At 33.2% G+C, this 16,121-nt stretch overlaps 2 long non-coding RNA genes across 17 annotated transcripts in view; one reads left to right on the plus strand and one right to left on the minus strand.

The window, feature by feature from the left end:
• LOC140611750 (uncharacterized) overlaps positions 1-16,121 on the plus strand; it is an 87,881-nt gene that overhangs the window by 58,811 nt on the left and 12,949 nt on the right. Inside the window, exons 5-6 of one of the 6 annotated variants that reach the window (XR_012012908.1) lie at positions 14,214-14,259; positions 15,787-15,884. The exons of the other annotated variants lie outside the window; for them this stretch is intronic. This is a non-coding gene — a long non-coding RNA (uncharacterized lncRNA). The remainder of the gene's footprint in view (positions 1-14,213; positions 14,260-15,786; positions 15,885-16,121) is intronic. 6 annotated transcript variants of the gene reach the window in all.
• The window catches only part of LOC140611766 (uncharacterized), a 47,968-nt gene that overhangs the window by 12,635 nt on the left and 19,212 nt on the right, over positions 1-16,121 (minus strand). For 6 of the 11 annotated variants that reach the window (XR_012012969.1, XR_012012937.1, XR_012012936.1 and 3 more), the window contains one exon: positions 243-320. The exons of 1 other annotated variant lie outside the window; for it this stretch is intronic. This is a non-coding gene — a long non-coding RNA (uncharacterized lncRNA). Of the gene's footprint in view, positions 1-242; positions 321-9,142; positions 9,218-10,016; positions 11,921-16,121 lie in introns of those variants that run through there. 4 more of the 11 variants (XR_012012966.1, XR_012012979.1, XR_012012957.1 and 1 more) reach the window with 4 other exon arrangements.

Here is a 16,121-nt window from a genome sequence, read left to right on the forward strand (position 1 = left end):
AATGGGTTTCAAGTAGAATATTTGTTTTTTAAAGTTAAATTTTCTAAATGCATGGAGGAACACATACCAATTTTAGAATTCTATTGACAGTTTCATTGTTTATTTGTAAATTAATTTATTAAAAAAGATTTTCTTCTGAAGAAAGAGTTTACAAATTTCAGTCTGTGAACTAAAACCCTTTTTAGAAATTTTACATATAACTTGTTTTTCCTTCATAAAAGTATTTTCTAGTAGTGTCTTACTGTTGCAAGAGATTGATATTTTCCTGTCAGTTGATCATTTTGGCTCTTAGCCACTCTCACTTTTGTCAGTTGTTTCCCCTAGAAACCAATAAAAAATTGACATAAGTCCTATTCAAACAATTAAAAACATTCCCACCATAGCAACTCTCTAGCCAAACTGGTATTTACTTTTTTCCTCCAAATAATGCAATACGCTCTCCATATAAGCTTACAAAATTTCTGTCTGAAGTGCAGTATTTGAAATAGCAATTCCCACTCTGTTCTAACTAGTTAAATATTAAGTCAGATTTTTACACTAGTAGCAATGGCAGACTTAAAACTCTGGGAGTGTTTGAGACTCTTTTTTGTCCTGCCCAGTTGTGCATGTGTGTGTCTAAAGTTACCACTTGTTAGTATTTAAAAATCTGGACATTTAATACAAAGTTGAGATTTTCTTATTCTCATAAAAATTGGGATATCTGACAACTCTGGGTCAAATCCTGCAGAATCCACTCAAGCTGAGTGGCTATTTCCCTGTTAGGACTTGACCTCCTCAAGGATGTGGCTTCCACTTGAGTCATGGGTTGACTCCAAAGGGTACTTCAGTTTATAAAATTGGATCTGAAACCTATCTTTCCTCCATTGGGTCCCAGTCTAAAACTCAAATTCCTAAAAACATTTTGAGCCTGGTAATCATTTCTGTTTCTGTCCCACTAGCTCTATTTTTATTTAAAAAGCTAATTTGGAACTTAGCATAAACATGACATGGTTTCACTAAATTATCAGTCTCCCAAGTGGATTATAAATCCATTAAGCATACACACTATATTTTGCATCAATATTGTATACCCTGATTTTTAGTATAATACCCTGAACACATAATGATTTTTATGAGAGTATTTTATTCTACTTATGGCTAGTATCTAAGGAAGTACTTATATTTTTTTAATAGAAATTAATTTAAATGAATGTGTTTAACACACATCTGGGCACTCTCCAACATGTATGTCACTGTCTCAGAAATCTCACAAGAAAACACTTGGTTTAATTTAGGCAATCATGTTCAGGTAATTAGTTTTGGTTCTAATCACTTGACTTAAATATTTGCAAGTTACATGCAGAATGGGAATCCTGGAAATAAATGTAGAAAATTAACACAGGCATAGTTTTTGATAACAAGAATTTGCCTCTGCCTGAGTCATGTTTCATATACTATGGAAATACAACTTAAAATTCAGAGGGTACATAATACTCCATGAAAATCATAGTTTCATTATGTAGTAAATGGAATATGTAAGATATATAAAATCAGGAATGGGAAAATCAAACAACGTAGATCATAGAATCAAAGCTCTTAATTAGAGTTTAAATTGTGACTTCAGATTCTTCAAATGCAGTTTAGGTACTTTCTAAATCATAAGGAATAGATTATATGTATGCAAATTAGAGCTTGTTTGATTGACAGAATGAAACATACTTTAGGAAAATATTTTAGTTATAGGTATCCCCTGCTTTAGGAAAGTTAACATTATGACACTTCACTTACAAAAGACCTAATATTGTACCTGTTTTCACTAACTGAAAGAAATCTGAAGAGGATTTTCACTTTTAGGAATAAAGGCAAAAAGAAAAAAAATAGTGTTCAGGGTTTGTTTTGTAGGAAGCCTCTATAAAGGCAGCACGCACCCCAAGCAGTGAGAGTGGCATAGCCAAGCTCCTCCCCTGGAAACTACACGCAATGTCTCCCCATCAAGCTGCCATTGTTTTGAGCTATGTCTGTGAGCATCTATGCTTCACCTCAACTGATTTTGTGCATCTGTTATCAAGATGTGTCCTAATGTATCAGAAAAAACTAAAAGAGGTTATACTGGGGGCCTGAAAATGCTCAAAAAATTTTTCCATATGAAGTAATGATAATGGTTTCTTCCCTTTATGCTATTTTGGCTTACAGAAGGCTTCACAGGAATGCTCAACTCCTGGAATGGGGTAGGGGGAAGCTGGACCTCAGATGTACTCTAGACTTTCTATAGAATTCTTAGTTAACAATTTGACTCTTATACTCTCACACAAACATATAGCTTTATAACTAGCATTCTTTCTATTATATACACAGGAGTTAAAAAAAAAAAAAAACTGTCATGGAGCCAACAGAAATAACTTTGAAGCTTCTACCATGAGGACTAGAGTTGAACTTATTAGGCTGCTTATCTCCAGTCAGTCATATCAGTATAACATTTCAACCCTAATTTGTGTTGTATATTTATGGTACTAATTTAGTTTTGGAAATCAAATCAATTTTTAATACATATTTCTTGATTTAGATAATAATTACATTGTTCGCTCATTAATTATACACATTATTGGTAAATATTTGAATTGTTAGAATGACTGGTAAAATAAAAAAGTTTGTAATTATTTCTATCATTACCCTGGCAATTTCACATTTTAAAACAAACTATTTTAATTTTGATTTATCTTGAAGTAAACTGTCCCTTTTAATATCCCAGAAAAACTGAACTATAAAGATAAAATATGATGAATTTCAAACATACAGTAAATAATTTTCAAATAAAGGAAAAACCATCATAAGCCACAAAGGAAGAGGGAAATCCAAGTAATAGGAACACATCTGAGCTAACTCTTGAGCAACACACTAGAGATAACACTCCTAAAATTTGACCCAGGAGGTAAGTGATTCCTGTTTTAGGAAGAGGAACATGTAGAACTGCTGAAACTCCAAGTGATGGTTCACAGATTCTTTTTTCATTTTAAGATTTATTTATTTATTTGAAAGAGAGAAAGGAGGGAGGGAGTCTTTCAAGCAGGCTCCCCGTTGAGCACAGATTCCCACAACCCATGAGCACATGACCTGAGCCAAAACCAAGAGTTGGAAGCTTAACTGACTGAGCCACCCAGGTGCCCCAATGGCTGACAGATTCTTGACCAAACTTTAGTCAGGTTCTCCTGAGCCCTCTTCTTGACTAGGACTCAACCTTTATTTATTAAAAATGATTGGAGAAAAGCAGCACATATGATTTTATCTAGCTCGCCAACTCTCCTTGACACACACACACTCATAGACACAAAATAAGAGTCCTGAAAAATAGCTTCTAACAGCTCCAGGCCACATCCCTGGGATGAGTCCAGCTCCCTTTACAATGCCTGCCTGAGATAGAGTGAGGCTGCCAAAAGAACTTAGTATTTGTTCCAGTCATCACTGGAACAGAGGGACCTGGTCTCCTGGTCTCTGTAGGAAGATAGGAGCCTAAGTTACTCAGCCAGTTAGCAAACTGGCCTAGTCACATGACCCAACCCTTCTTCCTAATTTTGTAAATTTCCACTTCCTTGAGTCCACTCAACCTCCCTTAATTCCCTATCCTTACTCCCTCACTCTCCTTTTAAGATACCCAGTCACCTCTATACAAATGGAAGTTGAATTCTGTTCATGGGGGACCCTCACCAACTACAATAGTTTATTATTGAATAAATAGTGTCTTTGCTTTGTCTGTCTTTGAAATGATCTATGCAAGAAATGGAGTATTAAAGACACACTGTTCACCACCCAGAAAAAGATAAAGAGATGACTGAGAGAGAAAAAAATAAACTATAAGAAATCAGTAACCCAAACCTCTAACCTGAATTAACTATAAGAAATTACTATTCTAAATTTCATAAATCATTTGTCACATCTTTTTTATTACCCACAATTTATTGAACTGGAAGGTAATTAACTCTGTGCAAAATTAGTACAAAATTAAAAATTGCAAAAAGAATAAAAGAGGGGTGAAAGTGAGTAAGAATGAAAAGAATCAAAGACCTTCTGAATGAAAATGTTAAAATAATTTGAAAGAAACCATAAAATAAGTATATTTGAAAATCAAAGAGAAAATTAAAATGAAAGAAAATATACAATTATATGTAAAAGAAGGCAAAATTGGAAAAAGAATCAAAGTTTTCTAAAATTGAAAACAGTGACTATAGCATAACAATGTTCCTTTTCTTATCAGTACTATTCCCCATTTTTGCTTCAAATAGAAATTCTATTTTATTTTTTCAAATATTCTGTATCTTCTACCTAATACCTCTGAAGATGCTATTCAAGACCAACTTCCAAAGACAGATCTGATTGGTACACAGAAAATTCCACTACATAGCTAATGATTCTAGAATGGGAATTTATGAGAATTTGACTCAAGGAAACAGGATGGAAAAATACCATTGTACTAAAAAAGAAAATGTTTAGCTTTTTCAATTGGACTATGTTTTATAGGAATATTCTGCCTATATATCATATATATCACATTATACCTATATAATATAATGATATAATATCTCAACATAATATAAATGGTAAATTATATATTAGTATACATTAAATGTTATTATGGATTAGGCTATTTGTTGAATTGTAAAGAAAAATAGAAAATGGCAAAGCAAAAATGTGGAAAAGAAATTTGATGCTAAAGACATAAACTAAACTGCATAACAGGTCTATCCTGGAGGCTATACTACCTCTAGACTTCTTCTTATACAAGTATTTTTTCTGGTTTTCTGTTACTTGCAAGCTACATCTTCACTGACACTGAAATATAAAAATCGGTGGACAGGTGAATACAAAGTAAGTTAGGTAAGTCAAAAGAAAGCATAAAGATGATGTGAGGAAAAATATAAAAAGGGATTTTTATCACAAGTTAAAATACAGTAACTGGGGATTTAAAAATCTAACTGAAAGGTTTTTTGTTTCCACTTTTTAAAGATTTTATTCATTTATTCATGACAGAGAGGCAGAGACACAGGCAGAGGGAGAAGCAGGCTCCCTGAGGGGAGCCCAATGCAGGACTCAATCCCAGGATCCCAGGATCACAACCTGAGCCAAAGGCAGACACTCAACCACTGAGCCACCCAGGCGTCCCACTAAAAGGTTTTAGTAAGAGACAAAATACTGATCTATACTTGTACACTATATAAATAACCTTACAATCCATATTATTTAGATACTTTACTACCTATATCATCTTTACATAATATCTCTTCATATATTTTATACTCTTTCATATACAATGTATAAGAATATATACATTTATGAATATATACATATACATGAATACATATACACACATATATATACGCAGGCACACATTTGTCATATACCAGAAGTGTCAAACGCATTCACAACAAAAATAAGAGGACTGAAAAAAAAATAAAAAATAAGAGGACTGAATGATTGAGAAAGTCACAAAATGAAGTAGTAAATTTTCACTGCTGGATATATTATCAATATATACTTCTTTACAATCTGTTGTCAAATTTCAAATTTTAATACATATTTCTTGATTTAGATAATAATTACATTGTTCGCTCATTAATTATGCACATTATTGGTAAATATTTGAATTGTTAGAATGACTGGTAAAATAAAAAATTTTGTATTTTTACAAAATTTATTTGTATTATACCTTGCTTTTCTCAATTAATTTAGGCTTCTCTAAGAATGCCTCACAACTCAATAACAGTACACGCCACTTACTCTATCATTTAAAATAAATTTTATTTGAAAATGGAATAATTTCCAAATGATTAGAAATTTACTTCATGTATTTAAACTGCTATGTGGTATTCCATTGTATTAATAGATCCATTCCCATTATGGTGAATTAAATCTCTATAACCTAATTTATGTTAAAACTTAAATGAGAAGAGTTACATAGGTTCAGTATGCAATTATTAAATAAAATAAACATATTTTATATAATATTTTTTAGCTTCAGGCATATATTTGATATTTTAAACATGGGTGGTAATGTTACACATTAAAGGAGAAAATGTGAGAATAGAGGAGGAAAGCACAAAGGCATCTGTAATTATTTTACATATAAATATATGCATAAAGCAAAGAATGAAATATATATAACATTTAAATATTCTGAGTAATGAATATATGGGTATTCACAACTTCATTTTCTGTTCTTCAACATAAAATTGCCAAAACACAAATATATAAACATAAGTTATAATTCTGTTATATTATAAAAATAAATTCTGAGGGCTCATTGTATCTATGTGTACTGGATAGCAGAATTGCATGGTTGATAATTTACAAATAACTAGATGTGGAGAGAAGCTGAGTGGATGACCCTGGACAAGTAATTTGACTATTCTGAATCTCTGAAGCCTTATCAATAAATAAAAGCAAAACAATAACAGTGCTTGCCTTGTATAGTTGTTTTGAAACTTAAATTAGACAACATATATAAAGTTCCTGAAATATAGAAGGGAATAAGCAAATGTTCATTCTTCTCTCATCAATATCCAGTTTCTTTTGTAATTCATGGCAGAGGACAAGAAGTTTCAGTTGCCTTCATCCTTAATCACCTGCTTAATCAATTATTCTAAGAATATTTTATGATATTCTGATGCTCTCAAGGCAAGCATTATTCCATTTTAGAATTTTCAAAAAGCCAGATTAACCAGAATTCTAGGGAAACAATATTTAAAACATTTGCGATATTGTACATGACTAGCTTACAGGTTTTAGGTATATCAAATTTTTTTTTTCATTTTATTGGTGTTTGAATATTACCTCATTATTTGCTCAGAATCATTCCAGAAATTTTACTTTTATTTAAATTATATATAGGGGATCCCTGGGTGGCTCAACGGTTTAGCGCCTGCCTTTGGCCCAGGGCGCAATCCTGGAGTCCCAGGATCGAGTCCCGCGTCGGGCTCCCTGCATGGAGCCTGCTTCTCCCTCCTCCTGTGTCTCTGCCTCTCTCTCTCTATCATGAATAAATAAATAAATCTTTTAAAAAATTATATTTAAATTGTCAATATATTTGTACTATAAATGGTATACTTTCTCTTGAAACTAATAATAATTAAAATAATAAATAAAAGTTTTGAAAATGGGCAGGTTTGTTTTGCCAGCCTCTTTTCTTGTGCATAGTATTGGAGTTAGGGCATTACTGAATGCCAGTAGGATTAAATAAGGCAAAGTGGCTTTGAAAATACCTTTAACTTTGAGATTTGTCCTTTTCTCAGCCTGATATTCTTTGACTAATATTTAAGAATATGTTACCCTAGTAGGAGATAAGAGGTAGAAAGCATTCTAAAAAGTGCAATCCAGTATTGCATAATAAGGTATTCTCATTCTTACAAACCAATTTTTATTTATGGTTTGATACATAAGTGTCACATCATCTATCTTTCAAAAGAGGTAATATTTTGACAAGGCAGGAAATTGTACACCAAAATATATTTTACCCACATACACACACAGGTGCACATAAATACATATTCTCTTTCCTGAATTTGAAAACTTACTACCTATAGAAGAATACTTACTTTTCAAATATTTCTATTAAATGTCATCTAATGAACAGAAATTTAAATACAAAATTTAGACTGTATTTGGGAAATTTAGGATTGTAAATCCACTTCCTAATGTTGTAACACTCACGGTAGTCTGTATCCCATGGCTTTCTAATAATTGTAATCTGCTTTGCCCCCTGTGTTAGAGATATAATTATGTTAACAGCTTTCCTACACAGGCACCATACATTGCCATTATGAGGCTAACTTCATTTAATTAGCATCATGTAGTAAATTAGCAGTTATAAGGACTGCTGGGTACAAGGGGATCTCCATTTTCTCACCATTTACTTAATCCTCAGTCAATGTTAAGATTACTGCTCAATGAATTTCCCTAGCAAAATCACCCTCCTCAGATGTTGTGATTCAGCATTTGTATGGATTTGGAACAAACAGTTTTCTCTAGATGCCCACAAATTAGGATTATTGAAATCCCATCCTGTTCCTTGTTGGAAAGACACAGGAATACAGAGGGACAATGCCCATGTGAATGCATTCTTTTTCTTTCAAAACAACTATTTTTTTAAACGACTTGATGAAAAGGAGTGTTAGCTAGAAAGTAAATGGAAAGGCAGAATGAATCCTTTTAAAAGGAAGTTCCCAGATTTTATTTGTATTTTCTTAAGCAGATCTTTTTATGCCTAATGCTTGGTGGAAACACACAAAAATAAGAGTAAATTACATTATTATTTATCCCATTATTGGACCTATAGTGTGCTGTGAAGATGACTAACTTCTGTGATTGTGTGTATATGCTTGGTGATTCATTGTTTTCAACCCTATTAAGAATTATTTTCAGAGTAGTACAAACTACCAGTTTTAGGAGAAATTATCAAAATCCTAGGCCATCAGGAAAAATCTATTATTGCTTAATATATAAGAGACTTGATACATACTTAAAATGTCATCTTATCTTGGGGTGCCTAGGTGGCTCAGTCAGTTAAGCATCCGACTCTTGATTTTGGTTCAGGTAATGATCTCAGGGTGGTGAGATTGAGCCCAAGACAGGCTCCGTGCTGGGTGTGCAGCCTGCTTAAGATTCTCTCTCTCTCTCTCTCTCCCACCCTCCCCCCGCCCCTTGAGCATGCATGCACTCTCTCTAAAAAAAAAATCACCTTAGTATTTCAATATAAGTTAATTCTTTTGCTGCATATACACACGTGAGTGATCACGCACATGCACACGTACACACTCCATAAGTAACTTCCAATTTGTGATTTTATGATCAGAATCTCTAACAATTCAGACTCCAGAAATACTGAAGACCTTCCCAAAGCATTGCAAAAAGTAGTCTAAAAAGTTCTGTTGTCTAATTTCCCTCTCACCCACATGTGCCCTGGCAAATAATATATAATCACTAAATATCACACGTGTAGAAAGCATTTCATATATGTTAAAAGTGAAAAAATCAGTCAATTTTTACTAGTTATCAAACAAACGGAAAGTGTGAGGATTTTTAGATTACAGACAGTCCTTGACTTACAATGATTTGACTTATAAATTTTTGACCTTATGATGGTACAAAAGCAATAGGAATTCAATAGAAAACATACTTCAAATTTTGATCTTTTCCAGGTTAGTAATAATCAGTAAGATACTCTCATGATGCTGGGCAGAAGGAGTCAGCCCTAGGGGATCACAAGGGTAAACAATTGATACATTTACAGTCATTCTGTACCCATATGGCCATTCTATTTTTCACTTTCAGTATAGAATTCAATAAATTACATAAGATATTCAACACTTTGTTATAAAATAGGCTTTGTGTTAGATGTGTTAGATGAACTTGCCCATCTGTAGACTAATGAAATTGCCCAACTATTAGATGAATTTGTCCAAATGTTCTAGGCACATCTGAGGTAGGCTAGGCTAAGCTATGATGTCTGGCAGGTTAGGTACATTAAATGCACTTTCAGCTTATGATATTTTCAGCTTATAATGGCTTTATTGGGTCATAACCTAATCCTGAGATCTGTACTTGTTTGGGGGTCCCCTCACCTAACAGGAATTTAAAATATCTGGATCCAGAATATTTGCCACGTGGATCTGTCAGTCATGATTCTCTACTGAATACTATGTCTTTTCTTGAGAAAGATTACCTAGCACCAGAAGCATTTCTGTAGGCCCAAGGAGGGGTTTCTGTCATTAATAAAAGCAGGCCCCCGAAGTACTGTATCTACTTCTCAGAGAAGCCAGGTTTTTTTGACTTTCAGCCTAGTTGGCTTAGCCGGCCCACTGCAGTAATTACTCTCAGAGACATAAGCCCAATAGTAATCTGTTTCATGTCTTGTTCAAGGCCATTTTACTTCCTTCCCTGGTTAGTCTGTTTCCATGGGGCCAGGAGAGCACAAAGGGTCTGCTGGAGCTCACACAAGTGAAACAGCTTGGCAAGGAGGATTGTCAATTCACACTCACTCCTTGGTTTACCTTGCATCTTGTGGATTATACTTGAGTGCTGTCATTGCTGTCTTAAAATCTGGTGTCTCTGGCAACCACTCTGAGTGGACAGACAGCACAACCAACATATGTAGGGGAATTGATCTCTATGAGGTAATGTTGACCAATGGAACATGGAAGCTAATGAGTACATTTTTCTCCCATCATTTTCCTGGAGAGATTCTTTTGAGACATATTTGTCCATAGGGTCTCTATGTAGATATAACTTCCTAGCCTAGCCTAACCCAATTTCCCTTTCCTCTAAATCTTGATTTCTTTGGAATTTAGACCCCATAAAGTGTTAGCATATAGGCATTAGGCTCAATTGCCTGGGCAAATAAATCAGCTATCTACCCATCTGAAGAGAATGTATAAGTCACTAGCCAGCTAGGTAAAAATCAGAGTAAATACATTAACTCATGTCTTTTACTCATGAGGAAACTACCTTTAATCAGATCCTAGTACTCTTACTTACAACTTAGATATGCTTCATTATTTTGTTTTGAAGCACATGATATTGGGAAGTAGCAAACTTCAAAAGATTATGAAGGATTTATACATTGTTGTCTTTAGGAGAGAAAGGTGACAGTAAGGTAGCAAGGACACATACTGAAAATAGAATACATGTTACTAACATTGTTCCAAGAGCCTTAAACACTTTAATATGTCTTGGAGCCATTACTGCTATAAAATACAACACCCAAACTAATTTTATAATAATTTCTGGGATTATTAGGAAAAACTCAAATTATATTTACTATGTTCTATGTAAAGAAGGTAGGCAAGTTCCTTGGAGAACTCTCAACTAAACAATTAAAAAATGTCTTGATGTTTACATTGGAACTAGACATTCTGACAATCTAGCCATATAGAACACTTTATTCTCTAAGGTTCCAGATCATGATTTTATCTTTTTTAAGAAGCTTAATATTTCATATGGCAATTTGAAAATACATAGAAACATACAGTAGTAAGGAAAGATCAGACAGTGGCAAACCACAACTATTTCTTCAGTTCTGGCTTGAATGAGATTAATATTCCTAAATATAAACCAGAGGCAGGTGGGGAGAGACAGAAAATCGGAAAGGACCCAAAACTAGTAAGAAGAATAAATTAGTAATAAAGAAAAAAAATCTGACAAGAAAAGCCCCAGACCTGATGGCTTTACTGCTGAATTCTCAGAAACATTCAAGGAACTAACATCAATCCTGCTCAAGCTTTTCCAAAAAATTGAAGCAGATGAAAAACTCTGATGAATTCTAAGAAGCCAGCATTATCCTGATAGCAAAGCCAAATACACTACAGAAAAGCTACAGACCAATTACTTTTATGAATAACGATGCAGAAATCCTCAATAAAATAATACCCGACCAAATTCAATAGCATATTAAAAGAATTATATACCATAATCAAGTGGGATTTTTTTCTTGGAATGCAAGTTTCCTTCAACATAAGAAAATAATTCAATATAAGATATTAGATTAACAGAATGAAGGATAAAAACTATGTAAAAACTATTATTTAAATTGATACACAAGAAGCATTTGACATATACAGCAAAAATCATACTCAATAATAAGAGACTGAAAGCTTTTCCACAATATCAGGAAGAAAATGCCCACTTTCACTACTTCTATTAAATTTCTTTCCAATATGAAATTGGAAATCCTATCTAGAGCAATTGGGCAAGGAAAACAAGTCATCCAAGTCATAAAGAAAGATGTAAAGTCATCTCTATTTAACAGAGGATATAATCTTGTCTGTAGAAAACTCTAGAGATTCTACAAAAAAAAATACTAGAATTAATAAACGAATTTAGCAAAGCAGCAGGATTCAAAGAAAGCAGCAAACAAAACTCAACTGTACTAAACAATTTAAAAGGAAATTAAAAAAAACAATTCCACTTAATAATAAATATTTAGGAATTAACTTCTCTAGTAAGTTGAAAGATTTGTACAATAAAAACTATAAAAACATTTCTGAAAGAAATTAAAGAAGACGTAAATGAAAAGAAAGACATCGTATGTTCATGGATTGGAAAAATTCATATTGTTGAGATCTCAATACTATACAAAGTGATGTACAGAATTAATGCAACCTTTGTGAAAATCCTAATGATTTATTTGTAGAAATAGAAAAATCCCCACTAAAATTCATATATAATCTAAAGGCACCTTCAATAACCAAAACAATTTTGATAAAGACATCAGGAGTCTCTTTCTGATGTCAAAGTTCAATATAAAGCTACAGTAATGGTACTAGCAAAAAGACACATGCACCAATAGAATAGAGTTCAGAAATAAACCCTTGCATATATGGTTAGATGTTTTTCAACAATGAGATACCACCTCAGATTCCTTAAGGTGATTATAAGAAAGAAAAAAGAAAAGAAAAGAAAAGAAAAGAGAAGAGAAGAGAAGAGAAGAGAGAAGGAGGGAGGGAGGGAGGGAGGGAGAGGAAAGGAAAGGAAAGGAAAGGAAAGGAAAGGAAAGGAAAGGAAAGGAAAGGAAAGGAAAGGAAAGGAAAGGAAAGGAAATAAAGAAATGGCAAGGATGTGGAGAAATTTTAACTCTTAAGCATTATTACTGACAACATTTAATAGTATAGCTGCCATGGAAAACATTACAGTGGTTTCTCAAAAAAATAAAAAGAGAAATACCATATGACCTAGCAATTCTACTTCTAGGTTTATACTTAAAAAATGCAAACAGGTTCCCAAAGAGATATTTATATACCCATATTCATAGCAGCATTTTTACAATAAATAGAAGCAACTCAAATGTCTATCAACAGGTAAACAGATATGTAACATGTACTATATACATACAATGGAATATTATTCAGCCTTATAAAGGAAGAACACTCTGACATATACTACAACATGGGTGAACCTCAAGGACAAAGTACTAAGTAAAATAGGCCAGTCAAATAAGACAAATGCTGTATGATTCTACTTTTATGAAGCAGATTAGTCCAAATCATAGAGATATAAGGTAGATCGGTGGATGTCTGGGGGTGAGAAGAGGAAGAAATGACAAGGAGTTACTGTTTAATGGATATAGAGTTTCAGTTTTGCAAGATGGAAATGAGTTCTGGAGATGGCTGGTGGTGTTGGTTGCACAAGAATATAAATGTACTTGATACCCATGAACTGTACAATTGAAAATGGTTATAATAATTTTTAAAATAATTTAGTAATTTTTAATTAAAAATTAAACAATTAAAAAATGGAAAACATATGCAAGACATATATAAGGCAGAAATTGTTATAAGAACCTCACAATTGATTTCACTGAAGAAAAATTTAAGGTAGGTGTTAGAATTCTTAACTGATAGGAAAAGTGGCACAACATCTGCAAGTTCACACAGCTAGTAAGTGAGAAAGCTGGACCTGAACACAAGCAGTGGCAACAGTGTCTGTACTTCTGCACTCTTAACAATCAAATTACTATCTATTCTTGACAATGTAGTTAAAGACAAAAATGTCCTTGTGTGAAAGTTTCATTTTTTATTTTTGATAAGGGGAAGTGGAACAGTTCTTAGATCTATTATCAAAATGCCCTATTATGCCCCAAAAGAGATTTTAGCCTTAGTTCTCAAAGCTGTTAAAAATGATCAGGAAAGTGAATATTTAAAAGGATAAACAGAGGCGATCCTGGATGGCTCAGATGGTTGAACATCTGACTCTTGGTTTCCACTCATGTCATGATATCAAGGGTTTTTGATTGAGCCCCATGTTGGGCTCTGTGCTCAGCAGGGTCTGCTTGAAGATTCTTTCCCTCTGCGCCTCCCCCAGGTCATGCACTCGTATGCTCCCTAAAATAAATCAATAAAAGTCTTTAAAAAAATACAAAAAGAATGAAGAAAATGGTAAGAAATAAAGGAGCAATGCTGAGTAGCAAGAACTGTGACTGTGGAATGAACTGGTCCTGTGCTTTTAGATGGAGTAAGGGCACACTGGGAATCTGAGATTCATGACTGAATTCCTTTCTGAGGCCAGGATCTATTTTGTGCCAGCCTTCGTGCTCAGAGCTTTCATAAATGTGCCTTCACTTCATCTCTCACAGTGATTCTGCTATAGGAAAACCATTATCAATTTATTTCCATAACATTGTTTTATATTATGAAGAATATTCCAATTTGAAAACCACTTTTCTCCAAACCATTTTTAACTTTGTATATTATTAGGTAATGACAAAGCATTGTCAGTTTTCTTGGACTTCAACAAATTTGGGTAAGATATTTTTCTTGTTTTGTTTGATTTAAATCAATTCATTAGAGAGTTTATCTTTTAAATTAATTCCCTTTATCACCAAATCACATTCTGATTTCCATCTCCCCTTACTGAATTTATACTACATTTTTAAATTTAATTATGTTCTTATAATATGTGCACTATTTTTTTCTGTGCATGCATTTTTCCTTCTGGAAACTATCTATTTTCCCTATAGTTAGGGGAAACAAATATGCTCATTACAGCAGTAAGAGAACTGGGCATGGTTTATGGCAAGTCAGTTATATCGTGGTGCCTCAGTCTACTGTGTTCTTTCTATAACAAATAAAGTGTGCCATTTTTGCATTGATGGGCCACCTGGATCTTATTACTTTGGTCAACCCAGTACTTTTGCATTAGCCTGCCATTCTTACCAAGTGTCTGTCAGTGTGTGTCTTGTATGTGTGAAGCTTATTTTTTTCCCACAGATGCCAGTAATGTGCTTGCTCTTATTCACCAAGTCAAAATAAAACAATAATTGTTGATACATTTAAATCTGAAATTTCCATCAATCTGTGTAAATGCTGCCTATCATTTGTCATGATCAACGTTCATGGGAGATTGAGGGAAAATAGTTCAATCATCACAATACGTACTATTAACCACTGTCATATTTGAGTCTATAGTGTGCTGACTCTTAAAAAAAAAAAAAAAAAAACACCTGTAAAATATATGCCAGAAAAAAGAAGAGCACATTACTAGAGGATGCATGCTGACCTTTTACCTCAGAGTAAAATGGGCTTATGATTTATTTCTATACCAATTAGCTAGAGCTTATAAGAAATTGCTAGCCAATTAGGATAACACAGAAAAGTGACCTTAAAGGCTATTCTTGTGCTTTAAATATAATTCAAAATATTGTTGATAATCTATAAAACTGTTTTATGATGTAGTTAATTTAGGTTTCAAGGTGAAGTATGGAACAGAAATAACCAGCTGGACTATTCAGACATAATGCTTTACTTTTAAATTGATTTTTTTCTGATTGAATTAGGCTTTGTAGTAAACATATATTTTATATCCATTAACTTTAAAGATTCAGTAATACTTTATAAGGTAAATTATTCGCAAGTAACACAGTTTTGTAACACTATATTGATACAAGCACATTAACATCGTTACCAATCAAGTATTCAAGTTGGTATTAGATTTAAACTTTTAAGTTAAAAAAAATCACAATTTTTTTTTATTAAGTAAGTAAAGATACCACTACAAAACTGAATAAAGAAAATGTTTCTGGAGTGCCTAGTGGCTCAGCTGATTAGGAATCCAACTCTTGATTTCTGCTTGGGAACCAGCTTAAGATTCTCTCTCTCCCTTCGCCTCCTCCCAATACCACCCCCGGCTTGCCCACGTGCCCTCTCCCACCACCACCCCCAGTCTCTCTCTCTCTCTCAAAAAAAAAAAAAAAAAAAAAAAAAAAGGTATACTTCTATTGGAAACAAATTTAGAAGAAGTAAAAATTATAGTGCATTTTTTTCTCTTTAGATTTCTAACTCAACCTAACAAGTGTTGTTGACAATACAGTTCATGAGATTATCTGCATCAGGACAGGCTTATCTAAATCACAAATAAAGCGTCAAAAGGTAGGTTCTGTCATCAGCTAAAAAAGTGATAAAAATACCTAGGGCACAAGAGGTTTAGAATCTTTGCTTACATAAGAAAACTTTGATTTAGTTTTTAACACATCCTTTCTATTTATACTAGGGGTCAGGGAGACAAAATATTTAAAATTTTACATAAAGTGTTAATCCTGGAAATAGAATTACTACATTCATTTCCTCATGGTTAAGAACTGAACATTCTGAAAAGAATATGTGATA

The sequence above is a fragment of the Canis lupus genome, chromosome 2 (genome assembly GCF_048164855.1).
Source record: "Canis lupus baileyi chromosome 2, mCanLup2.hap1, whole genome shotgun sequence".
In the NCBI taxonomy this organism is placed as follows: domain Eukaryota; kingdom Metazoa; phylum Chordata; class Mammalia; order Carnivora; family Canidae; genus Canis; species Canis lupus.